Below are 26,654 nucleotides of genomic sequence, written 5' to 3'. Positions count from 1 at the left end.
GGATCTTCTCTGGACCGCTACAGTGGCATCTGCCGTGGCATTTCGTGACCTTCTCGCAGTCGCAGCATCTTGGTCCATCGTTTTCCACAGGTTAAAGGCTGAAAGACATTGAAAGAGAAACACAACAGTATTTATTTAGTACTTAAAGGTTTCAATTTGTATCATATTTTTTACTTATTTAGTCCTGTACAGTACTTCAATAATAATCTAGTTATAATATTACCTGTGGAGGGTGGATTTTCTACATTTGGTGCAGTGTGTTGTGGTTGAGCTGATGGGTCTGTGTGCTTCATCAGTGCTGCACATTCACCAGTCAGTCTTGCTAAGGCTACTTGCGCTTGGTTTTGACTGTGGAAGCCGATGTTTTTGAACCTTGGGTCAAGCAGTGTTGCCAGGGACAAACGGCTTGAGCTGTATCAAACTTATGTAGGAGGGTTGCAAGCATGTTTTGTCCCAGCTGTATTGCTATCACGTTGGTGGTTTTCCCCAGAATTTCATGTGTTGAATATGTTAGCATTTTTATCAGTGGAATCACCATCGACCCTGACACTCTCTTCTCCTGGGACATTTCCACCGTTGCCATGTAAAATGGGTAGAGCACTTGTAAGCATGCTGCTATTGTGTCATAGTCATCGGAAGAGAGAGGATTAACATCCGTTCTCAGTGATGCAAGTGCTGCCCCCACTGTTTGCCTCTCATCATACAGGCGTTGCAGCATCATGAAGGTGCTGTTCCAGCGAGTGTCCACCTCTTGGATCACCTTCATCTTCATTTGCACCTGCACACTTGTCAGCCTCTCTTTAGCAGTAGTGCTGGATCGGAAAAGCGTCACTATTCTCCGTCCTCTTGTGCGTAGATCCTCTAGGCCAGGTGTTTTTTTACCACTAGATAATTTAGTGCATGTGCAATGCACAGAACATGCCTAATCTCCAGATTTCTGGCAGTGGCCATCATGTTTGATGCAGCATCCGTCACAAGGCATTTAACCTTGGTTGCAATGCCCCACTCTTCCATGAGAGACCTCATAGCAGCTGCAAGGTTTTCAGCTGTATGCACTTGAGGGAATGGCGTTATTTCTTTTCCTAGCCGCATTTCTCGGAGACGCTCTCTGATTGGCCGACGCCTGTTTCTACATTGGTTAAGCTTAGGCACTCTTTCGAAGTTGGTTAAGGTTAGAGTTTGTCTTAGAGCGTGACGGCAAGTTCTTTCGACGGTTAAGCTTAGGCACTCTTTCGAAGTTGGTTAAGGTTAGAGTTTGTCTTAGAGCATGGCGATAGAATGCCAGGTAGTTTGCAGGCTGTTCGACGCGGAAATGGGCAAAGACACAGCTCGTCATGCGATTGGGCAAACATGTCAGTAGCCAATCAGAGAGCGTCAGTCAGTGGCCAATCAGAGAGCGTCTCTGAGAAATGCGTCTAGGAAAAAAAATAACGCGAGGGAATGGCAGCACTCCCAAAAGTACAGTGGCCATCTTTGCAGCGTCACCTTCGTGGACATAATGGCATGTTACTGCAAGATAAGCATCCATATTAATGGAGGTCCACATGTCTGCAGTCAGGCTCACACCCTCTATGTCCTGCAGTTGAGCCTTGGCCTTGGTCTTCTCCTCCTCATACTTATCGACCACCATTTTCTTCAGAACCTTTCAAGAGTTTTTTTTGTCACGGCATACAAGCATACAGTGAAATGCGGGTGGTCATGACCGCAGCGATTGTGCAATAATACAAGTAATAAAAATAAGACATAACAGGTATAATGTACATAAAGTTTACAAAAAGCATGGTAAAAGACATGCTAAGGTTCTGCGATACAGTGTAAGCTACCTGTCTAGAAGGCAGAATGTATGTGGGATCAAGCTTTCCCACAAACTCTTTGAAGCCCTGATCATCCACGATGTAAAAAGGCTGGGAGTCTTTCACCACCATGTTGACAAGGGCCTCATCCAGCTCTTGCTTCCGGTCCACTAAGACAGACAAACAAATAATTTTTTTTTTTTTTAAATAAGGCAAGGCATGATGAACGATACTATTATATAATATTGCATTTGTATAGTGTGTTTAATGAATGATAATGAGTTAATGAGTGTGTAATAATGTTTGTACAATAAATAAAACTTACCTTGATCTGAGTCCTGCTGGTTCTCCTTCTCATGCTTGGCTCTGAAGTGCCTCAGCAATGAGGACGTATTGTTATTATAGGCCAATTGGTGATGACACAGCAAGCACTTGACCTGTAGACAAATCAAATTGCATCTAAACTAATTATTTGATGGTCTCTACAACGCATAATAAATAGGCTACACAACACATATCTAATCATATAGAAATCGAATGCTACTCTTATTTGTACACTCTAAGAATTACAAATTATTAAGGAGTACAATGCACACATACCTTACTAGGACTGCTCAGATCAAAGTGTTCCCACATTTGAGAATGGCTTCTCTTCTTAGCTGGCTCCATGATGATCAAAAAACAACTCTCAATAGCAACTCTCAATAACAACTCTCAAAAACAACTACCACTCCTACTACAAAACCGCACAGATCGAGTGAAATGTTTTGGGCGTTTATGTAGAGTAGAATGCCGCGCAAACAAAGTCTCGCGTTACAAAACAGTCTCGCTGTGTCGAAACCAGTCACATGATTCACTGAGCGAACGATACACTTACTGGTTCGGACGTCATAGGTCACGTGACTTTTGCCGTAGCAAAGCAGTTTTGAGTTTGACGCTTGTATCGGAGCATTGGTTTCATAGGGCCATCACTACAATCCGGTCCGATTTGGACTTTGGGATTTTTATATGTTTTATCAAGAGCCCTGCAGCAGCTAGCTACCAACAGCTACCCACCAGCCCTGCAGCAGCTAGCCACCAGCAGCTACCCACCAGCCCTGAAGCAGCTAGCAACCAACAGCTACCCACCAGGCCTGAAGCAGCTAGCAACCAGCAGCTAGCCACCAACCCTGCAGGAGCTAGCTACCAGCAGCTGGTCATTCCACCAAGCCGGTCCGTTTAGGACTTTGAGATTTTATATATATATATATATATATATATATATATATATATATATATATATATATATATATATATATATATATATATATATATATATATATATTAAACTAGATAAGACTTGTGCACATCTGGTTGGACCCCGACTGGAGGTGCAGGTCAACGCAAGAGAGATAAATAAACTAAAAGGAGAAAACCTTCAAGGGAAAGAAGGGACCGCACACTCCACAGGACTCGTTTTTGCTTATTTATTGTTTGCACAACGCGTTTCGCTGTCGCTTGCACCTGAGGAAGCGACAGCGAAACGCGTTGTGCAAACAATAAATAAGCAAAAACGAGTCCTGTGGAGTGTGCGGTCCCTTCTTTCCCTTGAAGGTTTTCTCCTTTTAGTTTATATATATATATTATTTTTTTTACGAAGAGCCCTGCAGCAGCTCGCTACCAACAGCTACCCACCAGCCCTAAAGCAGAACCAGCGGATCCTACTGCGTCTACTTCCCGCAACAGGCCCTCTGTGGTAAGTCCTGACCTCAGCTGGAGTTGCCAGTGCCATTAGCTGATAGGCTACTAACTCTCCTGCTACTGCATAGCCTACTTAAGCTAACCAAGCTAACTAGACCATTCTCTCACCGCAACGGACCTCTCTGAGGTCCTCGCGAGTAAGTCTCTGTTACACGGGTAGGCTATTCCTAGCACTGCTTGCTTGATTTCATCTTCTCAACACCATTCTGTGAGGCCTCGTGTGGATTTCCTGGGAGAGGCCTCCAGCTCTACTGGGCCTCCATCTCCACCTGAGGACCTCCAGCTCCACTAGGCCTGCAGGCTGCTCTACCTGGGCCTTCAGTCTATTCCACTGAACCTCCAGCTCCACTTAGCCGCCAGCCTGCTCTACCTGCGCCTACAGCTCCAGAATGACATCAGACACCAGTCCCCCACTGGAGTGTTCCACTACTGGCTGTTGCCAGATCGCCAAGCAGTTGGAGGATTTGCTGGAGCGGGTCTCCCTCCTCACCACCATCCATCTGGAGGAGCAGAGACATCGGGAGACCATCCTGTCGGCTGACCTGAGAGAAGCACCCCCCGCCCCCAGTTCGGGTGGATCTTCTAGGGAGAGCCTATACAGGAAGCAGGGAGCCAAGCCCAAGCTCTCCAGCTCCACTCCTACTCAACCCCCTGCCCAGGCCTGGTCTAAAGTGCAGTCGAGGCGTAAGAGGCGTACCTGGGACTCTTGTCTTAGCCCTCCACCCCATGAGTCTCTCTCACTCTCCAACAGATTCAACATCCTGGAGAGTGTGGAGCTTGACCACCGGACATCAGGGGCCAAGAGGCAACGTCCGGGGTCAGGCTCACCCACTCCTATGGCTAGGAGCTGTCTGGGCCCCCCACCACAGGAGCGGGAGGAGGATCTGCCAGCTACTCCTAGCATTTCTAGGCGCCCTGGTTTCCCGGTCTTCACCCCCAGACCGAAACCGACCTCTTCTCCCGGGGCGTGGGAACAGGTGTTACAGCAGACTGGTCATGCAGGAATGTCCTTCACTGCTGCTCCTGGTACCACGCCTGTAGCCGACACACAGGAGGCATGGATGGGTCCACTGCCTCACTCTCTGAAGGATCCCCCTCGCCAGCCGCACCCTCCTCCCACTCGGAATGGTAAACCTATAGACGGCAGACCTCTACAGAGACCCCCAAGGGATGGTGAGCCCTGCACCGCTCCCCCTCCCCCCTCCCTCTGTGCTTGTCATCGGGACTTCAATGGTGCGTCATGTGGCTGTCCCGAGGGCCAGAACCTACTGCCTCCCAGGAGCCAGGGTCTCGGACATCAAGGCAGCACTCCCTTCACTCATCAAGGACCATCCTCAGGCATCATCCATCATCATCCACTCCGGGTCTAATGACATTAAGTATCAATAGTCTGAGATATTGAGGGAGGACTTTAGGGCCCTGATCTCCACAGTCCAGTCTTTTAAGAAAGCCTGTATTATCTCTGGTCCCTTTCCCTCCCCTCGGTATGGGGATGGTAAGTACAGCAGGATCCGTGAACTTCATATCTGGCTGAAGGGTTACTGTTGCCTAAATACGATTCCGTATATAGACAATTACTATGTTTTCTGGAGACGTCCGGAGCTCTTTGCTAGGGATGGCCTTCATCCCAACTGGAATGGAGCCTGGCTGCTCTCCGTGGGTATGGACATGGCTCTGAGATCCGCAGTGAGTGGGAGTAGGGAACTGGACCGGAAACATAGAACTTCGGGCTGACAGCCACCCCACAAGCATGCCAGGGTACAGGCTCGTAGCGAGCCTGCTAGTCATGCTAAACCGATGGAGCCTGCCAATCCCTATACCTTTCCTAACCATGCTGGGTCCCTCCTCCACCAGGCTCCCCACCTCTTTCTATCTCTATCATTAACCCGGTATATCCCAGTATAGAATATCTCGTTACGCTCCGCTTTACCCAGCTCGTCCTTGTGCGATAAACCATGCCAACTTAATTGCGATTAAACCTACTCGCATGGCTGAAAATCACGCTGTTAAATATACAGAGTGCGTGAAGGTTGGCCTTATCAACATTCGCTCTCTGCCAACCAAAGCTCTTTTGGTAAATGAACTGATAACAGACCATAGTCTCGACTTATTGGGCCTCACTGAGACATGGCTTAAACCTAATGACTTTCTGCCCTTAAACGAGGCTTCACCCCCTAATGTTAGTAGCTCCCATATCGCACGCACCTCCAAGAAAGGAGGCGGAGTTCTAATTTACGACTCTAAGCACAACTTTACATCCGACGCAAACTGTAAGTTTTTCTCGTTTGAGGTGCTCCTGTTGCGTCCCTCTCCCCCCAACAGAAAGTGTGGCGGTCTGATTCCTACCTCCACTGCATCCTTTGTAATGGCTGTCCTTTACCGCCCCCCAGGCCCTTACACCCTCTTCCTAGATGAGTTTTCCACTTTCATCTATGAGCTTGTTACATGATCAGATAACATTTTAATTGTTGGTGATTTTAACATTCATTCCAACAAAACTCTAGATCCCCTAAATAAGGCTTTTACCGACATCATTGACTCTGTCGGTCTCATTCAAATCGTTGACCAACCCACTCATAGTGGTGGGAACACCCTTGACTTAGTCCTAGGCCGCGGTCTCACTGTGTCAGATTTGTTCCTGCTCTCTCAGACCACTACCTCATCAAATTTCAAATTGATTTGACGGTTTCTCGCCCAGACAGTGTAGAATCGTACATGAGCTGTCGTATTAACGCCTCAACTGTCCCAATTCTAGTTAACTGCCTACCAGACACCCTCTTTCCCTTCCTCTCTTACTCTGGCCCCCTTGATCTCTTTACAGACAAACTTAACGCCGCCCTTCGTAGCACGCTCTACATTGTCGCTCCCCTTAAGCCTAAAATTAAACGTGCTCCGCAAAAACAAACTCCCTGGTTTACGGAGGAAACTCGCTCCTTTAAAAAGGCATGTCGCAAACTTCAACATAAATGGCGTTCGACCAAACTCGAAGTATTCTGCCTTGCCTGGAATGATAGTTTACGTAACTACAAAAAGGCACTCTCATACGAACCTCATATTTTTCCAGGCTCATTAATGAAAACAAAAACAACTCAAAGTTTCTGTTTGACACAGTTGCAAAACTTACTCAGAAACAATCAAATGCCCTAAACCAGTGGTCACCAACCTTTGCCCAAGATCACTTTATTTTTTTTGGTGAAGGCAATATCTACCTATTGAAGCGTTGAGAGAGAAAGACAGCCAAGATTGTACTTTAAACTAAATTACTTTTATTTGCCTGTATTCTAATTACATGCAATGCTTTGGTCCAACATTAAAACGTCAAAGTAGAACTGTATTAATGTACTTTCTCAGTCAATGCTAAGTGCAGTCATCTTATGCAACATCACTTTTCACATCAAAACAAAAGTAGAACTGTAATGTGGACTTTCTCATATTATTAACATTGACAAACATATTTACAATTAGCATTTTATAAAGTAGAACTGTAATGTGTACTTTCTCAGTCAGTCCTAAGTGCAGTCATCTTATGCAGCATCACTTTTCACATCAAAACAAAAGTAGAACTGTAATGTGGACTCTCATATTATTAACATTATAAAATGCTAATTGTAAATATGTTTGTCAAAGTAGAACTGTAATATGTACTTTCTCAGTCAGTGCTAAGTGCAGTCATCTTATGCAGCATCACTTTTCACATCAAAACAAAAGTAGAACTGTAATGTGGACTCTCAGGGAAAGATCTAAAAGAATTGAAATTAAAAAGATTTTCTTTTTCAGGGAAAAATCTACAGGGAAAGTCTCAAAGATCGACCAGTCGATCGTGATCGATGGGTTGGTGACCACTGCCCTAAACCATGCGTTCTCGGGCTAACGAATTCATTAAATTCTTTACCAAGAAAATTGCTTACTCAACAATCAGAGTCCCTCCCAACCTCTGATGGGCTTTCCCCCTGACTTTGAATCCAGCCATACGCTATGCTGCCTTGAAAACGTCTCACTTAGTGCCCTCTCTAAATTGGTTGGCACGGCTAAAGCCTCAACCTGTCTGTTTGACCCTCTTCCAGCAACTCTCATCAAAAAACTCTTCCCAACTCTAGACCCTGCCCTACTCAATATCTTCAACACCTCCCTGTCTACTGGCGTGGTGCCCCTGGCCTTTAAATCAGCCGTCATTAAACCACTACTTAAAAAACCGAACCTCAACCCTCTAATCTTAAAAAATTACAGACCCATCTCCAATCTTCCGTTCCTATCCAAAATATTAGAACGGATTGTCGCAACGCAACTTACTGACCATCTATCAAACAATAATCTTAATGAATCTTTTAAATCTGGCTTTAGAGCCTTACACTCCACCGAAACGGCGATTACCAAAGTCACAAATGACTTACTGCTCTCTCTTGACTCAAACCTAACTTCTGTGCTCTTATTGCTTGATCTCAGTGCAGCCTTTGATACTATCGATCATTCGATTGTTCTAGGTCGGCTTGAGAATCATGTTGGCATTCGGGGTCACGCACTTGCTTGGTTTAAATTGTATTAAACTGATAGAACACACTGCGTGGTCTATAATGATTTAACATCTGAGACCCTCCCAGTGCAATGCAAGGTCCCACAAGGCTTTGTCCTGGGCCCTTTGCTATTTTCGATTTACATGCTACCCCTCGGCAATATCATATGCAAATTTGGCATAAACTTACATTTTTACACTGATGACACCCAATTATATATACCTATTAAGCCAAATGATTCCTCCCAATTACAAAATCTTGAGGCTTGCCTGCTTGCCATAAAAAATGGATGTCGCAAAACTTTCTACTCTGATAAAACTGAGTTGTTAATTGTTGGCCCCCCAAACCACAGAGGCCTGTTTCAGGACATCTCCCTCAACTTTGATACTTGTCATGTATCCCAGAGCTCCACCATAAAAAACCTCAGAGTCATTTTTGATTCCTCCCTTTCATTTAATGCACATGTAAAAAATTTCACCAAAATTGCCTTCTTCCATCTTTGTAATATCGCAAAAATTCGCCCCATTTTAACTCTGGCTGATGCTGAAACCCTAATTCATGCTTTTGTCTCATCACTTCTAGACTACTGTAATGCACTTTTTTCAGGCCTACCTAAGTCAAGCATCAAAAATCTTCAACTCGTGCAAAATGCGGCTGCACGGATACTAACTAAAACTAGAAAATTGTATCACATCACACCAGTTTTGTCCACCCACTGGCTTCCTATTCAAGCCCGATCTGACTTTAAAGTGCTACTCCTCACCTACAAAATTTTTAATGGGCTTGCACTGCTCTATCTATCCGATCTTATCTCTCGATACTCGCCCGCTCGTGCTCTGCGCTCACAAAATGCAGGGCTTCTATCGATTCCTAGGGTTAAAAAGAAATCCGCTGGCCACAGAGCCTTTGTCTACCGCGCTCCCTACCTGTGGAACAAATTACCTGCCGTCGTCAGGGGCGCCTGCTCTGTCGAAGCTTTTAAATCCCTGCTTAAGACCCATCTTTTCTCTCTCTCCTTCAACCTACCCTGAATCTGATCTCACCTGGTCGGGGCTTGACCCTTAGATTAATCTGTCTAGTTTAGTTAGGATGTCTATTTGCTCCCTTGTCTGCTTTTCTGCAGACATAGGAGAACCTTTTAACCTCTGTCTCTGTCTTCACAATTCTCTTATATACTATGATTCTACTGTCACCATGTATGCATATGCTCACTATACTTTGTATTTATTGCTCCATCTCCGCCCACTACAAACATGGGAACCCTCTAACCCCCTCCTATTGCTAGGTATTAGTGAGTTTTTCCTTACTTATGCGTGGGGTATGTCTGGGAGTGTTGCATTTATAAAAATGTTTGCATTTATTTTATATTTTTTGGACCTTATGGTGACTTATTGTGGTGACCTTATGGTCACTTATTGTGATGTTTCTTCTTGACTTGTTTAAAGAAGAAGTGTACGGCCCATGGGGACATTAACATGTGTTGTCGGGCCTTACAAATAAATTGTATTTGATTTGATTTGATTCTAGTCCTTGGGCCAAAACATTTTTGGTAGGGATGCTCGATATTGGCTTTTTTACCGATACCGATATTCCGATATTGTCCAACTCTTAATTTCCGATACCGATATCAACCGATATCAACCGATACCGATATATGCAGGGTTTCCCCCCCCAAAAAACGGAATAATTTCAGGTAACTAATAATTTCACTGTATGCAATATTGTTATTGTTTTTTTTTTTTTTAAACCGATACCGATATTTTCCGATATCACATTTTACTGCCGATATCGGCCGGCTGATAATATCGGACATCCCTAATTTTTGGTACCAATGGGTGGGCAAATTCTAGATGTGATTATTTTTATTCCTATACATCCCTAGATTGTGTTTTGATATGATAGACAGTTTGGAAAACAGAGTTTTCGTAAAATAAGTATCCTGCCATATCTTGCTCCCCTTCAATAGATTCACTCGTATGTCGGGTTGTGGGGGTACTAGAGACATGACCATGATTACGATTGTATGCACCTGAGTCTCCTGAACACGTAGAGATAAACCCATAGTCGATTGGACCTTCCTACGCTGAGCTATGGTAACTTTTGCGCACCTACTGTACCCCCTACAGGTGAATGCCTCATTGTTGCAAGGGTATTATGTGGTAGGTGCACGAAAGTTACCATATAGCTAAGCGTAGGAAGGTCGACTATGGCAGGAGACTTAGACATTTTCCGCCCATATTACCTAATTTAAATACCCGCAAATAGCACTGACGCACATAGACACAATGATGATGATGGTGAAGTAATATTCATTCATATCTGTTATCTCTGTGATCGTATAGTGGTATTCACCCTTCTAGTCTCCGTTGTTTGCATTTCAAGTGTTCGGTTGTAGGAAGGAAACGCAGACAAGATGGTTTGAATAAAACAGCTGCTGTGTTTATTCCATTCTAAATAAACACAACTATGAATCAAACAAGTACAGGATCTTCTTCCTATATCTAATCATCATCTTTGGTGTGGCAGTTGATCCATGGTCTGATCGGCTGATGCCCTCAGAGCGTCTTCTCCTGGTGTTGGTGCCGGTTGTCAAAGCAACCCTGATTGTCCGTGATTCTCAAAGCTGGGAGCGCTTGGATCGTCCCTCTGTGGATCCCTGCTGTGATTCTGTTCTGTCTCCGTCGGTGTGTGTCTCTGTCTCCATCAGTTTCACCCTGCAGTTAAGAAGAGAAATCCCCTCCCATTTTCCCTGCCCGTCAGGTGACGTCACTCCAGAGCCCCTGCTTCCCTATTGGCTAAATTCCTTCTAGAAGGCATCCCTTTTTGAGTGACACGTCTTCCTGGTCTGGTGAAACGGTGTTTTACAAGGTGACCCCTGACGCGGTCTATAACGGGGATAATCCTACTGTCTATAAGCCGTTCTATTTCAAATCACTTGTGTTACTTAAATGCATTGCTTTATACGGAATTTCCTTTTTAGATTACTTCCTATTTAGTCTAACTAAGTTAGTTTAATACTTTTCCCAAACTCTAGAGCCTTTCTACAGTTTATTTCCTATTTCAAGTCAAGTCAAGTCAAGAGTTTTATTTGTCACGGCATACAAGTATACAATGAAATGCGGGTGGTCTTGCCCGCGACGATGTGCAATACAGTGGTACAACATATAATAGAATAAAACAAAAAAAACAAAAAAAAAACATTGTGCAATAAACAGGTAACAGGTAACATGGTGTGACATCTCGGTATCTGTACATAGTTATTTACAGAGCATATAGGACATGCTAGGTAGCTTTAGTAGTGCAATACACTGTTCCTGTTGTTATACTAATTTAAAGTGGCCTTTCCCTTGGCCATAAGTGTGCGTGTGTGCGGCATGAGTGTGTGTCACTCTTGTTAAAGTGTTAAAGTGGCTGCTAGTGTGTGAGCGTGCACAGCGTGTGCGTGTCATGTGTGTGCTCATGTGTGCTTGTGTGTGGATAGTTCAGTGTTCTGTGGCACTCAATGTTCATTGTTCAAGGCTCTGATGGCCTGGGGGAAGAAGCTGAGCCTAAGCCTCTCCGTCCTAGTAGCTGGGGTTCGCAGGCGTCTGCCTGACCTCAGCAGCTGGAACAGGCTGTTATTGGGGTGGTGGGGGTCTTTCATTATCATGCAGGCTCTGGATTTGCACCTCTTGTTGTATAGAGCCTGCAGGGGAGGTAGCGCAATACCCGTGGTACGCTCGGCTGAGCGCACCACTCTCTGTAGGGCCTTCTTGTCCTGTGCCGTGCTGTTTCCATACCAGGCAGTGATGTTTCCGGTCAAGATGCTCTCTACAGCTCCTGAGTAGAAGGACTGGAGTATCTTCCCCGATACTCTGAACTTCCTTAACTGTCTCAGGTGGTAGAGGCGCTGCTTCGCTTTCTTTACTACTGTGTCTATGTGTGTTGACCATGTCAGATCCTCTGAGATGTGGACCCCCAGGTACTTAAAGCTGCTCACCCTGTCCACGGTAGCCCCGTTAATCATCAGTGGTGTGTGTGTCTCCTGCTGTCCTCTCCTATAATCCACGATCAGCTCCTTGGTTTTACCAATGTTCAGGAGCAGGCTGTTGTCCTGGCACCAGCGTTCCAGTACCTCAACCTCGTCCCGGTAGGCCTTCTCGTCGTTGTCCGAGATCAGCCCCACCACCACCGTGTCGTCTGCGAACTTCACTATGGAGTTGGAGCTGAACTTGGCCACACAATCGTGTGTGTAGAGTGAGTACAGCAGGGGGCTTAGAACACAGCCCTGGGGGGACCCGATGCTCAGGGTGATGGTGTTGGAGGTCTGACCCCCCACCCTGACCGCCTGGGGTCTTTCACTCAGAAAGTCCAGTACCCAGGCGCTCAGGGCGGAGCTCAGACCCAGCTCGATCAGCTTGTCCACCAGTCTGGTGGGGACTATGGTGTTGAACGCTGAGCTGTAGTCAATGAACAACAGTCTCACATAGCCCCCCTTCTGACGGTCAAGGTGGGAGAGAGTGCTGTGCAGTACCTGGGAGACCGCGTCGTCAGTGGACCTGTTTGTCCTGTATGCAAATTGCATAGGGTCCATATCACTGGGGAGGGAGGCACAAATGTGGTCCTTGACCAGCCTCTCGAAACATTTCATGACCACAGAGGTGAGTGCCACCGGTCTGTAGTCATTTGGACATGTTGGGGAGGGTTTCTTCGGTACAGGGATGATGGTAGACATCTTGAAGCAGGCAGGGACCACTGACTCCGCCAGGGATTGATTAAATATGGCGGTGAACACCGGGGCAAGCTGGTTGGCACAGGATTTAAGTATGCGTCCTGTTATACCATCTGGGCCAGCAGCCTTCCTGGTGTTCACCTGCATAAACATTTATGGATCTGATTTACTTTTATCCTATAAATTAACTTGGTAGTTCTAACTTGTTTTATCCCTGTTTTTACTACTCCTGTTTTCTTAATCAATATTCTAATGTGATTTTGTTTGACAGTTTACTTTTAACTTTTGAATTGATCCATATCTTCCTATTTTTGTTCTAAACTAAAATAGTTTAGTCTATAGTTTGGTTGTTCCATTGAGCAGACTTCCTGATCATTTTGTCTTTATGATTTACTCTACATAACTTAAAGGGGTAATATTTTGTTTAGTTGTTAATCTTTGGTTCCTACTGTTTGATAGTATAACTCAACTTTTAACGAATTAATCTGTATCTTTATAGTTCTATACCAAGTTGCTTTGCCTTATAGTAAATGTCTTGTTCTCTGGTTAATTTGTTAATTAGACTTTAACACAGTTCTCTAATTTCTGTTTTCTATAGACAGCTTTCCTGACTCAGAATGACCTTATGTCACCCATTCTCAGGATTGGTGATTGTTGCAGCTGTTCAAATACCATACTATCTTTAGGCATTTGCCAGAGCTGACACCATTTTGACTGAGGTCAGTTGACAGCATTTCTTGTTGACTCAAATGTATGGTTAACCTAACATGTGATTTGGCCTGTTGATCTTTTAGCTACAGTAAACAAAACTCTTTCCTGCTCACCTCATTATAGCCTTGAGGCGGTCAGTTTATGACCCAAAGTTAGTCAAATCGGTTGTGTGAGGGGAGATTGTCATCTGATCCCAAGTGGTCTGTTTTCAACGAGCTGACCCCTGTGGCCTTGCTTGCAGAAGCTATTTTGACGGGGGATGGTACACTGTTAACAGCTGTTGGCTTGGGCCCTGCTCCGTTGGCAAGGGAGACAGCGCTGATTTTTTATCCATCCTCCTTACAACTTACAACAGCATTTCGTCCGGTATCGTTTGTACAGTTTACATGTTTCATTTTGATAATACACGACAATGGCAACGCATTTAGCACGGTATATCACCATTTGCACATGTTTTGTGAATAGCAAGGTTTGTTTTAGGGCTATTTGCACAGGCATTGCGTCAGAAAAAGCTGCGCAATCCCTTTGTGAATTCGCCCCACAATAAGACAATAGCATAAGACAATAAAAAATACTGAAAAGTTAAATAGTTAAAATAATAATAATAGCTAAATTAGACAGTATATAATAAGAAAAAATCGAGAAAATACAATACAAATAAAATAAGAATAGAAAATGAATGAAGATTATATGAGCAAGGTTAAGTTTAGTGAGACACACATACTTGTGTTTGAGAATGCATCACTCGATGATTGGTCTTGTCTGTGAATGCACATGATTGTAGTGTCGCTCCTGTTCACGTCGTGTCCGTGGTGCCATTAGGAGTGTCATCAGCAACTTATTGATAGCACTGTCAAGGAGTGAAAGCCCTTTCCGCTGACATAGAGATATTCATTTCTTGATGGGGCCTGAATATGTACATCAAAAACTGTTCGTATCCCAGACACTCCCCTAAAAGCGTCCTTTGTCCACGCTGCCTCTTGCTGGGACAGGTAGCTTGATGCGATACGCAGGGGCGGACCTAGCACATTTGGCGCCCTAGGGCAAGCTTCACCACTGCGGCCCCCCCCCCCCCCAAAAAAATCGAAACATCTTAACGCTTTCACTGCCGCGCTACCAAACGGTTAACCCTTTTCACTGCGACAATACACAGAAGGTTAACCATTTCACGACTGTCGGTTGTGTGATAGTAAAGGGTTTAACCCTCTGTCGTGTGGCAGTGAAAGGGTTAACAGTTATACAGTAAAGTACTGCACCTTTATTTTTTACAAGCAAGAACAAGAGCTAAGAATAAATGTAAAGTGCACACTAAAGAATTAAAACAAATAAACAACTTAGCTAACACACAATAATAATAATAACAATAACAAACAATAAAATAACGTGCAAATTTGCTTTAACCATTTCCCGGCCAACCACGGACATGTCCGTGTTTCGGATCCAACGCTAGAGGGCCAACCACGGACATGTTTTGGCTTTTATTCCATTTTAATAACCTACTCAATGTCACCGAGTGGCACTGCAGAAGTACCCTACTCTTTGAATTCGAAAAAGTGCATTACCGGCCAGATCCTCGTAGGGGCGCTGTCTCGATAATGCAGTGTTCCCTGTGGCAGAAGTTGTCTTGTTTTTTCTGGATCTTCAATGTAGTTTTCTGCTAACCTGAAGCTATGCCTGTAGCATGCAGCACGGAATACTTTTTGGGACGCGGATTTCAGTGTGCAGTAAAGGAATATATGATCAGCCAATGGACCTATCGATCTACCAGATGGCGATCGATAACTGGGAAATCCTTTTTGCAGTCCAATTGGTCACAGGTAAGATCGATTTGACGTCAATTTCAGCTTGGTCGGGCCTTGCTTTGATAGCCATCCACCCGGTCAGCGAATGAGGCTACTGAGGCTAATGCCGTTATTGGTAGTCAATAATCAGAAACGACGTCCCCTGTCCCTGTCCCCCTTTCATGCATTCATGGTGGACCATCATATCGATCATATGCAGTTTGATTTTTAACTCTAGCTTCTCTATAACCGAAATGCCATTGGATTTAACGTTACTAGCTTAGCGCCTTATATCTCGCCTTCCAGGAAATATACCAGCCCAAATCCCATATAATCCCATATATTCAAGACGCTATAAAATGGGAACGTATTGATGATTTTGTTTTCTTTAAGGCATTTTGAAGGGACGGTTTATGGTCTCAATTGACAATGAGAATGGACAGATAGCAATACTATAAAGTATAGATTTAGCTCTACAAACAGCCTCACAAACTATGCAAGTCTGTTTTGAAATGCTGGCCATCTAGAGTGATATTAGACGGCCCCAAATGGCCCCGAATGTGTTAAAAGAAAATAATGTAAAATATGTTACACATATATAATCAAAATATAATATCGCTGCTGTCGGGACAAAACCTCATAACTCCATTTTTTTTATTTTTTTTATTATATAAATCAACTCCGTAGATCATCCTCCATATGTGTGTGTGGGTTTTACAAAGTTTAAACAATGGGAAAGCATTAAACCGATCATCTGTCTAAACCTCCTAACTCTATTCACCCTCAAATCTGTGTTAGTTTTTTTCATCTGCTGAAAAGTTGGGTTTTTGGAGTTATGAGGTTTTGTCCCGACAGCAGCGATATGCTAAATAAATAAACAAATAAATAAAAATTACAAATTCACTTTGTCTGAAGAACTATTTACATTCCACTCCCTATCATCACACTTCAAGGTTAGCCTGTAGCTCCTACTGGTTTCCATTTACAGTGCAATCCTTCTGGCCTTCCTTGCTGCAAAGTCATCAATCACATCATCATATGAAATCTGACCACCAACCTCATGGTTAATACTGATTACAGCCAGACCACTGAGGCGTTCTTGAGCCATGGTTGACCTCAGGTATGTTTTCAAGAGTTTTAATTTGGAAAAACTCCTCTCGGCTGAAGCTACTGTTACTGGTAGCTGTGCACTGATCCGCAGAGCAATACACAAGTTGGGATATATTTCTGTGAGCTGCTTTGTGTGTATGAATTTCAACAACTCAAGAGCTCTTTGATGGCAAGTCAGGTACATTTTCCAACTCCTGAGCCAGCTCCTTCCTATCCAAATCAGATTGCCCTCCATGGTTTAAGGCAGTGTTTCTCAAAGTGGGGGGCGCGCCAGAGGCGTGTCAGAGGCATGACAGGGGGGGCCTTGAGATAATAAAAAAATTAAATAAAAAATTGGATTACAGAAAATGATCACTAAAGTGCTATCTGTTGCAGCTGCACTGTTCTCCATGAAAATACCATATTTGGATAAGTTTGACCATTTCTCAAAATCTGAAAATCATTATTTAATAAAACACAGAAAAGGATCACCAAGTTACTCTTGATAAAAAAAAACTTTACAGACAACATTGAGACAAAGCTTCCTGACACATCTCCATCCAAACTCTTGGAAGACCTCATTGAAATCTCATCTGATACCACCTGGAGAGCTAGTTTCAGAGTGTGGTGCTGAGTACCAAGTATCTCATGATGCAGCAGTTAAGGTGTTGATACCATTCAGCACCACATGTGAAGCTGGCTTTTCATCCATGACAGCTCTGAAAACAAAATATAGGGCCAAGTTGAGCCTTGAGGATGACATGCATGTTGCCTTGTCAAAGACTGACAGCAATAAAGACTGTTTGCTTATTTCCTATGTTTGCTTTGTAAATTCCCAGTCACTGAGTGAAGATCTGCTGTTTTGCAAATATGTCAAAAACAGAGCGACAGCTGATGAGCTCTTCAAAATTATTGACAGTTACCTGACAGAACATGGACTGAAATGGGAGAACTGTGTGGGCTTTTGCTCTGACGGTGCGCAGGCCATGGCAGGGAAAAGGAGGGGGCTACAGGCGCTCATCAAGGGGGTCTCGCCAAACGCGCAATGGACGCACTGTAAATTCACAGAGAGGCGCCAGCGTCAAGACAACTTAGCCCTGAGCTGAATGAGGTTTTGACAGAAGTTATAAACGTGGTAAATTTCATCAAAACCCGACCCCTGAAAGCGCGCCTGTTCTCTGCACTGTGTGAGGAGATGGGAGCTGACCATTCTGCAGTGCTGTTTCACAGCGAAGCAAGGTGGCTCTCGCGAGGGAAGGTGTTGTCAATTTGAAAGGTCACGATATTGGTGTTATTTCAATAAATTTAAACATGGCCCATTTCATGATTATTTTGTTGGGGCGAGGGGGGGGGGGGGGCCCAAGATATTTTGGTCCGCCAAAGGGGGGCCTGACAGAAAAAGTTTGAGAAGCACTGGTTTAAGGTGTGTACAAGTGCCTCTGCTTGCTTCATCAGCTCTTGGTGTGGCAGGTCTTGCAAGTTGTACAAAATTGCTTACATTTTACCTTGGCACGTTTCTCTTCTTCTTCTTTTCTTCTCTTTTTGAACTGCGACCCGGATGGCTTTTGTCTCTTCATAGTTCTCTAACATTAGTCTTTCTTTCCTCAACACTCAATTCTTTTTTTTATCCACTTTTTCTCCCATCCCAATTTAGCCGTGCCAATTCTCCCCTCCGCTGTCTTGAACGTTGCTTGCATGTGCCCCCCACTGGCCGATTGTAGGGAGGATAGAAGCCCGTCACATGTCCCCTCCGATACATGTGTAGGCAGCCAGTCGCATCTTTTCACCTGCCAGCACGGACTCTCATTTTGGCGAGGAGTAACGTGTAGGAGGCTCACACTGCCCCCGCCATTTTCCTGTCTCTGCTGTTCAGGCGCCCCAACCGACCTGTAGGAGTCGCTGTTTACAATGTCCAGATTACCACCCATCGACTACCCACCCGCTAACTCTGCCAATTGAGTTAGTATGACGGACGGCCCAAGCCGGAGACAACACCGACAGCCGGATTCGAACCCGGTGTCTCTTGCGTTGGTGACGAGCGCAATGTCCTCTGCGCCACCCAGCCACCCTCGACGCTCAATTCTATAAACACTTGACCGATACCCATCAATGCAAAGCGCTCTAGCATGTTCTGACTGTGAACACCTAAAGCTGAGGCTCAGACCGACCGACCGACCGTTTTAGATTTTTGGCTCATTTTTGCTTATGTTAGAATATTTTTTTTATGTAAAAATAATAATAATGCAGATATAGAGGGGGGCGCCAAAACTGGGGCAAGCAAAAAATAAATAAATAAATAAAAAAAATCTAGGTGGCGCCGGCCTAGGCAACCGCCTATATCGCCTCTAGGAAGCTCCGACGGCAATCGTGACTTGTGTAAAACCTAAGCGCAATCAACAGTTGTAGAGCCAGGGACGAGGCTCCATTCCCTTCCGTTACAGGCTGATAGTGGGGAGATAGCTCCTCAATTACAGCCCAGCCCTACTGAAGAAAGATCTTTCTATGAGCTCTTTATCTCCATATGTAACCTTAATGGCTAAATAGAGATACAGGTTACATACTGTATATGGAGAGGGTTTGTGCAATCTCTCAACACCCTCTCACGTCTGAAAGCCCCTGGTCATGGAGTCGGTAGATTAGACGTGCCGTATTGCAGTTGTAATGTTTTTCATTTTAACAATTTCAGATTTGATTTGAGATTCACCTCCAGAAGTAGCACTATGCCTAGATGGTGCAACAGGTATAACGTCGGGTTTAAACCACCTTTTACGTCCAGCCTACTTATACGTCCAGGGATGGCGCCCAGCTGGTGCAACCAGCCCTAGAGCGTCAGTGGGCTTCCCTCCATCGAGGACATAATACAACGGTCGGTGTGTCAGCAGGATTATCAACCACATCAACTACCCCGACCGTAGACGCTTTCAGATGATGCCTTCGGGGGAAGCGGTACCACAGTCTCAAAGCTTGAACCAGCAGGCTCCGGGACAGCTTTTACCCCCAGGCACTAAGGCTCATGAACAAATAACACTGACTGCCTGCTACCTGACTGCCCACTACTCACACACACACAGACAGAACTATGTGCACACAATCACACACAAACACGAGAACAATGAAACATATGCACAGATGCACATCCACTGCACACACACTGCACTTTACACACACTATATCCACACCATAATCACTGTACTATATTTTTGTATTATACTATATTATATTTGTAATGCTACTTTAATGTTATTTTCAAGCTGCTTCATGCTACTTCTATTACTTTATTTTATTTTATTCTATTCTATTGCTGCTGTACGGTTGATGAACCATAACCAAGGAATTCCACTCTCCTATGAAGATGTGACAATAAAGAATCTGAATCACAATGCATTACAGGCCTGCAAGATGTTTACATAGCAACAAGAACAACCTCACACTCGTATTACAATGTCAAATCAATGTGTCTGGCCTTGTGAACCGTGACCCTGCCTGGACCTGATCCAGAGGGAACACTGGGAGGCCACAGGTCAATGGGGACAAGGAAGAGGGAGGTCGCGGGGCATGGCGAAGGATGCGACAACGGTATAGGAGACATGGGTATAGGCCCATTTGAAAGAGGTCTTTGGCTGTGCAACAGAGAGAAGGCAGCTCAGTGGCTGCAGAGAGGACACTGGCGAGGGTGGAAAGCCGAACACTGGCACAGACACTATCAGTGGTGAAAGAGCAGGAGCGGATCTGACGGATGAAACAAACAAATCCTCCACTTCCTCCCGTTGGGATTAAAGGCAACAACAATGTAACCCAAATTTGGCCTGGAGGACTTTCTGGCCGTGATAACTTAATTCCAGACGCGGGTTCTAGAGAGACCGAGCGTGTGGTGTGTTGTCAACAGCATTCAAACATCAGTCTACACAGCATAGCAGATGAATTGTACTGTATATGACTAGCTTTTGGAATTGGCCTCGGTGTTGCATTATGTGACCAGCAGTAGTACACACTACAGCACTTAAACTAGGCTATCATTTAGCAGCCTGCCATTACTATGTTTATTGCTGTGTTCCTGTAATACGTGGAGCCTGAATTTACTCATCTAAAGAGCACTCCTGCAGCGTGCAACAGAGAGAGGTTTGCATTTGACTTAATTTGTTGTAGTGTTGTGCCTGCTGTCGTCATCATGTTCATAATCACACACACACACACACACACACACACACACACACACACACACACACACACACACACACACACACACACACACACACACACACACACACACACACACACACACACACACACACACACACACACACACACACACACACACACACACACACACACATCAAAAGGAGGTGCAAAGGATGAAAATACATGTGAGGACCCTGCCCCAGTCTTCAGAGGAAGATTAACAAGGCTCTTGTAGCTCGAATGCACAAATCTGTGCCCTGCATCACACGAGCAATTAGGGCCTATGTTTAAAAAGAATTCTGCACTATAAGATGTAGTATACAGTAGGGCAACAAAGTAATAATAATAATAATAATAATAATAATAATAATAATAATAATAATAATAATAATAATAATAATAATAATAATAATAATAATAATAATAATAATAATAATAATAATAATAATAATAATAATAATAATAATAATAATAATAATAATAATAATAATAATAATAATAATAATAATAATAAATGTGTTTTATATAGTGCCTTACATAAGGTATCTCAAAACACTTTACAGACATTGCATTACAGTACATGGACAAACACAGTACATGGACTTTCACATTTGATTTTATTTTATTTTATTAGGGATCCCCATTAGCTGGTGCGATAGCAACCAGCTAGTCTTCCTGGGGTCCACACACAAAAAAACACACAAAAACAATCACTATTGCAAAAAACAAAATTATTAAAAGTCAGTACACACAATGCATAATGAACCTACTGTAACAATTAATATAGCTAAAATTACATTAGTGTAAAACAAAAACAAAAAATTACTTTACAGTGTTAAAAACAATTTAAAAACAATTTAAGATTATTTTTAAAAGTGAATCTACTGTAAATGCAGCAGAGGTTCCGAGGCAGGCCATTCCACAGAGTTAATGCTCTAAAAATAAAAGATCTCCCCAGAGCGCTGGTTCTAGGACCTGGCAATTCAAGCTGCCCACTACTGGAACCTCTAGTGTAATGCTCGTGCACAGTATTACTAAAAACAATCTGATTATGTATAAAAACAGGAGTCTTACTGCTCATGACCAACTTGAACAGCACAAGTATATTAAAAGACAATCTATTTTCAACGTTAAGCCAAGAGAGGCGGGCATGCATACGGCTCACATTAGACCTTAGTGAGCAGCCCAGTACCAACCGTGCTGCCCTGTTCTGGACCACCTGGAGCTTTCTGTGGGGATACTACAGAGAAAGACAGCTTAGAAACGAGACAGAGAGACATTTTTTATAAATAATAATAATAAAAGAATTATTATATAATATATTAATAATATAAATATTATAATAATACTAATATATAGGTGTGTACAGATGTGAAAATGTAAGTGATGCAGGGATTGGAGGGTCAGGAGTGAGGGTATGCAAGGTTGAACAGGTGGGTTTTGAGGTGGGACTTAAATGTTTCTACGGATGGGGCTTCTTTGATTTGTGATAGGAGTTGATTCCAGAGTCGGGGAGCAGAGGAGGAGAATGATTTGTTTTCTGTGGACTTAAGGCGGTAGTGTGGTGTGCTCAGAAGGGCTAAGTTGGATGAGCGGAGTGAGCGGGAGGGAGTGTAGTGTTGAAGGAGGTTGTAGATGTAAGCACGTGCTAGGGAGTGGAGGGCTTTGTAAGTGAGGAGACAGATCTTAAAGTCAATCCTATACCTAACAGGGAGCCAGTGAAGTGAGGAGAGGACAGGTGTGATGTGGGAGAACTTGGGGCAGTGGGTGATGATGCGGGCTGAGGTGTTCTGAACTAGTTGAAGTTTATGGAGGGATTTAGATGTTGAGCCGATGAGCATTACAGTAATCTAGACGGGAGAAAATGAGGGCATGAACAAGCTTTTCAGTGTCGGAGGGGGACAGTAGTGGTCTAATGCGGGAAATGTTCCTGAGGTGAAAGTCACATGTCTTGGTGATGTTATTGATGTGTGGTTGAATGATAGTTTGCGGTCAAATAGAACAGGGGTTCCCAAAGTTTTCAGGCCGCGACCCCCGAAATAACGGTGTCAGAGAGCCGCGACCCCCACTATTATAGGAGGTAAAAAAAATATTTTTTAAATAAAAATAAAATAAAAATTTCAAAAAAAAAATATAAATGGAAATGTATGATTGAAACATGCAAACGTTCAAACGCACACACACGAATAAGCATTGGAGGCTTTTAACCAGGGCCGGACTGGGGAAATCATTCAGGCCAGGAAATATAGTGCGAAATATAGCCCCAGTCAGGCCACTTTTTAAGCGGGGGGTCTGGGGGTCCCCCACCAGGAATTTTTTTGTTACAAAGACTTCATTTCCTGCATACCCTTTAAATGCCAGTGTTTGTGATGACATCACAAATTATTGTTAAAAAACAGGCTAGCATGTATGATTAGCAACAACACTGATTTTGATGGATTTTCAGTTTTTTTGTAATGTCAGATTGAAAATAATACAATCTTTTATTCAACTTCAGCCCTGATCATAACACCACCTATTAATTTCATAATTCTAACCCTTTAAATGCCAGTGTGTGTGATGGCATATATTTGCAATATATCAAATGCAAAGTCGATTTTTGTGGGGGGGATTATTACAGGCTAGCATGTGTCAATGATTAGCAACAACACTGATTTTGATGGATTTTTTGTTTTTTGTAAGGGTCCCGCCTCCACCAATCATATGCGGCTCCCTTTGTGTGTGTGTGTGAGCAAGAGAGAGACAGAGATAGTTCTCCAACTTGTGTGAGTTGCAGTGATCTCCTGGTTGTTCTCCACCTAGGTTATCTAACTATTGCGCCACTGCAACTAGAAAGACTGGCCTGGCCTGCTTCTAAGTTCGGTGGCCTGACTCGCGACCCCCACTTTGGGAACCACTGAAATAGAACACCCAAGTTTTTCACTGTGGGGGAGGGGAGGATAGAGTGGTTGTTGATGGATATGGAGCAGTCAGGGTTTTTACGGAGAAGGTGAAGTGGGCCTATTAGAAGGATTTTGGTTTTAGTACTGTTGAGTTGGAGAAGGTTGTGATTCATCCAGATTTGTATTTCAGAGAGGCATGAGGAGAGGGCAGTAGTAGCAGCAGTGGTGTCAGGAGGGGAGTGGATGTATAACTGTGTCATCGGCGTAGCAGTGATATTGGAGACCATGTGTTCTGAATATGTGGCAGAGGGGTAACATATAAAGGGAGAAGAGTATGGGACCAAGGACTGAGCCTTGGGGGACCCCAGATGTAACGGGGACAGAAGTTGAGGTATGACCATCCATGGTAGTTAATTGCTGTCTGTCTGATAGATATGAGTGAAATAGGTGGAGAGCTGAGCCTGTGATGCCAACTGTGTGTTCTAAACGGGAGAGTAAGATGTTGTGATCAATGGTGTCAAAGGCAGCGCTGAGGTCGAGGAGGATGAAAGTCCCTTCTGCTGTCCTCCAGGGGATCTTATTTCTGCTGTCCTCAAGGGGATCTTATTTCGGAAAAAATATTGACCTTAGCCAATGGTGAGAGACACATTTTGTATCCCGTTTGAATTGTGCCATGAATTACACATACAGTATGGTGTTTGTCAATTTTAAAGTATTACATTTAAAAGCTAGCTAATCTTACGTTATAGCATCAAAAGCTATCAATAATGTTAGAGAGTCAATGAACTTTCTTGACTTGCAAAATTATATTTTAAATTGATAAACAAGTGTTATTCATGGCCAGTGTTGGGAAAGTTCATAATTCAACATTTTGAACTAAAGTTCATGGTTTCAAAAATGAACTAGTTTATAGATTTTTGTCAAAATTATTGCCACAACCCATATAGAACCACAGACGGCAATCAGAATACTGGCATTTCCTTGTGATTATTTATCAGTGTTTCCCCTACCATTGCCTTGAAGGCGTGGCCCGTGTTGTGCGTAACAAGTCTCTCTCTCTCCGTGCACAGCACGCACACACCGTGTGTGTGTGCGCCTGTCCCAAATCTGGCACACGTTTTTTCTAGCGGAAATACAGTATGTTCAGTTCACGTTCGCCCAAAATATGAATGAGTTCATGAACGATCATTCATTGAACACGTTCAGGTACATCACTGTTCATGGCACAATTCAAACAGGTTAAAAGGATTATTTATCTCTCACCGTTGTCCACCATACATATTTATTTCAAAATACAAGATACAAGATACAAGAGTTTTATTTGTCACGGCATACAGGTATACAGTGAAATGCGGGGGGTCTCGCCCGCAACGATGTGCATAATACAAGTAATAATATAAGAGTCCAACCAATAGAGCGACATAGTGCAATAAACAAGTAAACAAAATAGGCATATCGGTATCTGTACATGAGCTATTTACAGAGCATGCCACAGGTCCTGTGGCAGTGCAGTACACTGTTAGCTACGGATGAGGCATTGGGTCTTTATGTACACTGCTATACAATGCTATATTATACGATCTCAAGCTATACTATTCTTAAAGTGATCTTTCCTTCTGTAAAGTGTCCATAGTGTGAGCGTGTGCAGCATGAGTGTGTGTGTGTGCTCATGTTAAAGTGGCTGCTAGTGTGTGAGCGTGTACAGTGTGTGTGTTGTGTGTGTTCTCATGTGTGCTTGTGCGTGGAGAGTTCAGTGTTCAAGGCTCTGATGGCCTGTGGGAAGAAGCTGAGCCTAAGTCTCTCTGTCCTCGTTACTGGTGCTCGCAGGCGTTTGCCTGACCGCAGCAGCATGAACAGGCTGTTGTTGGGGTGGTGTGGGTCTTTCATTATAAATAAGGTCCCTCTATACATATTCAATATGTTACGTTTAGAAATGGTCCCGTTTTTGTAGATTTCTACAACGCTGAGACCAAAGGAGACCATATGTCTTCAGGCCAGGTTTGCTAGCCATCAAATCTCAAACTGACGTTGAGCCAACAACAATGTTCCTCTTTGCGGTGTATCTAAACGCACAACAATGTTGATGGAGATTATGTGCAAAAGCAGCATGGCCTCTCTCTCTCTCGACCGCCTTTCTCTCTTTCTCCTCGTCTCTGAAGAACTACAGTACATTGGGATTGTTGGGTTTTTCCCGCGCACCCCACACAAAAAGTAGAATCGCTTTCTTTTTTGGCACGCGGTGTGCAGTGGAGCGCAGCGCTCCAGTGTAAACAATAAAAAGCTTTGTCTGAACCTGCCCTCAGCTGCAATGCATGTACTGTAGCAGAACGCTGGAAGGTTTTTTACACAATGCTCGTGAGACATTCTGCGGCAGCTCTTCTGCAAACTGCTGCATGCATTATTTTGTTCTTTATTCTATTAAAATATAAAATATCGTTTGGAAACTGAATTCATATTGCGGATGTTTTAATGCTGTTTGGGGCGTGTCATGCACCATCCACTGCCAGGCTGAGGAAAGGCATGCATTAATTCACTATGACTGGAAGGTAGGCTATATCAGCATAACCCCCCCCCCCCCCCCCCCCCCGGCAATCAAATTTAATGACTGCAGACACACACACACACACACACACACACACACACACACACACACACACACACACACACACACACACACACACACACACACACACACACCTACTGTACTGTACACACACACATACTGTACACACACACAGATGTAATAATAATAGCTGTAACTCATCAGAAATCAGAAAATCAAATGAAACAAAAGCAAGTTGAAGGTCCAAATTCCCATTAACCTGAATGTATCTTATGTCACATAACGTCAACGGCTGGCATGGGCATCAATGGTTTCTTTGTTTAAGCTTCTCCATCTCTTGCCTCTGAAGATGAAAGGGAATTGTAAAATGGCGGAGATTTAACATCAGCTTTTTTGTGGATGGTGTAATCCATTAGTCTGCATGGCTCTGAATAGCAAAATAGCAGGGAAGGAGAAAACTTTAAAGGGTTTGTAAAGACCTAGTTTTGTTTCTTCATACAATCCCTGAAACTAATTAAATTTGAAAAACTGTGAATAAGTTCACTCGCTGAGCCTGTACTGTATATAACAGGTGCCAATTGTATTAGTCACTCTTCCCATAGAAAACTGCACACAATGATAACAGGAGGGATATTTTCACTTTTAATCATTAGGGAAAGTTTCACCATCGCCTATAGCTCAGCAAGGTGAGACA

At 43.7% G+C, this 26,654-nt stretch overlaps 1 protein-coding gene across 2 annotated transcripts in view; it reads left to right on the top strand.

The window, feature by feature from the left end:
• LOC311231155 (metabotropic glutamate receptor 4-like) overlaps positions 1–26,654 on the top strand; it is a gene marked incomplete at both ends in the record, with an annotated part of 754,768 nt that overhangs the window by 693,519 nt on the left and 34,595 nt on the right. The gene's annotated exons all lie outside the window — the stretch shown is intronic.

Source organism: Notolepis coatsorum (assembly GCF_963971535.1).
Source record: "Notolepis coatsorum genome assembly, chromosome: 6".
NCBI lineage: Eukaryota > Metazoa > Chordata > Actinopteri > Aulopiformes > Paralepididae > Notolepis > Notolepis coatsorum.
The sequence above is the reverse complement of the archived record's forward strand: the minus strand, read 5'-3'. Positions and strand labels throughout refer to the sequence as shown.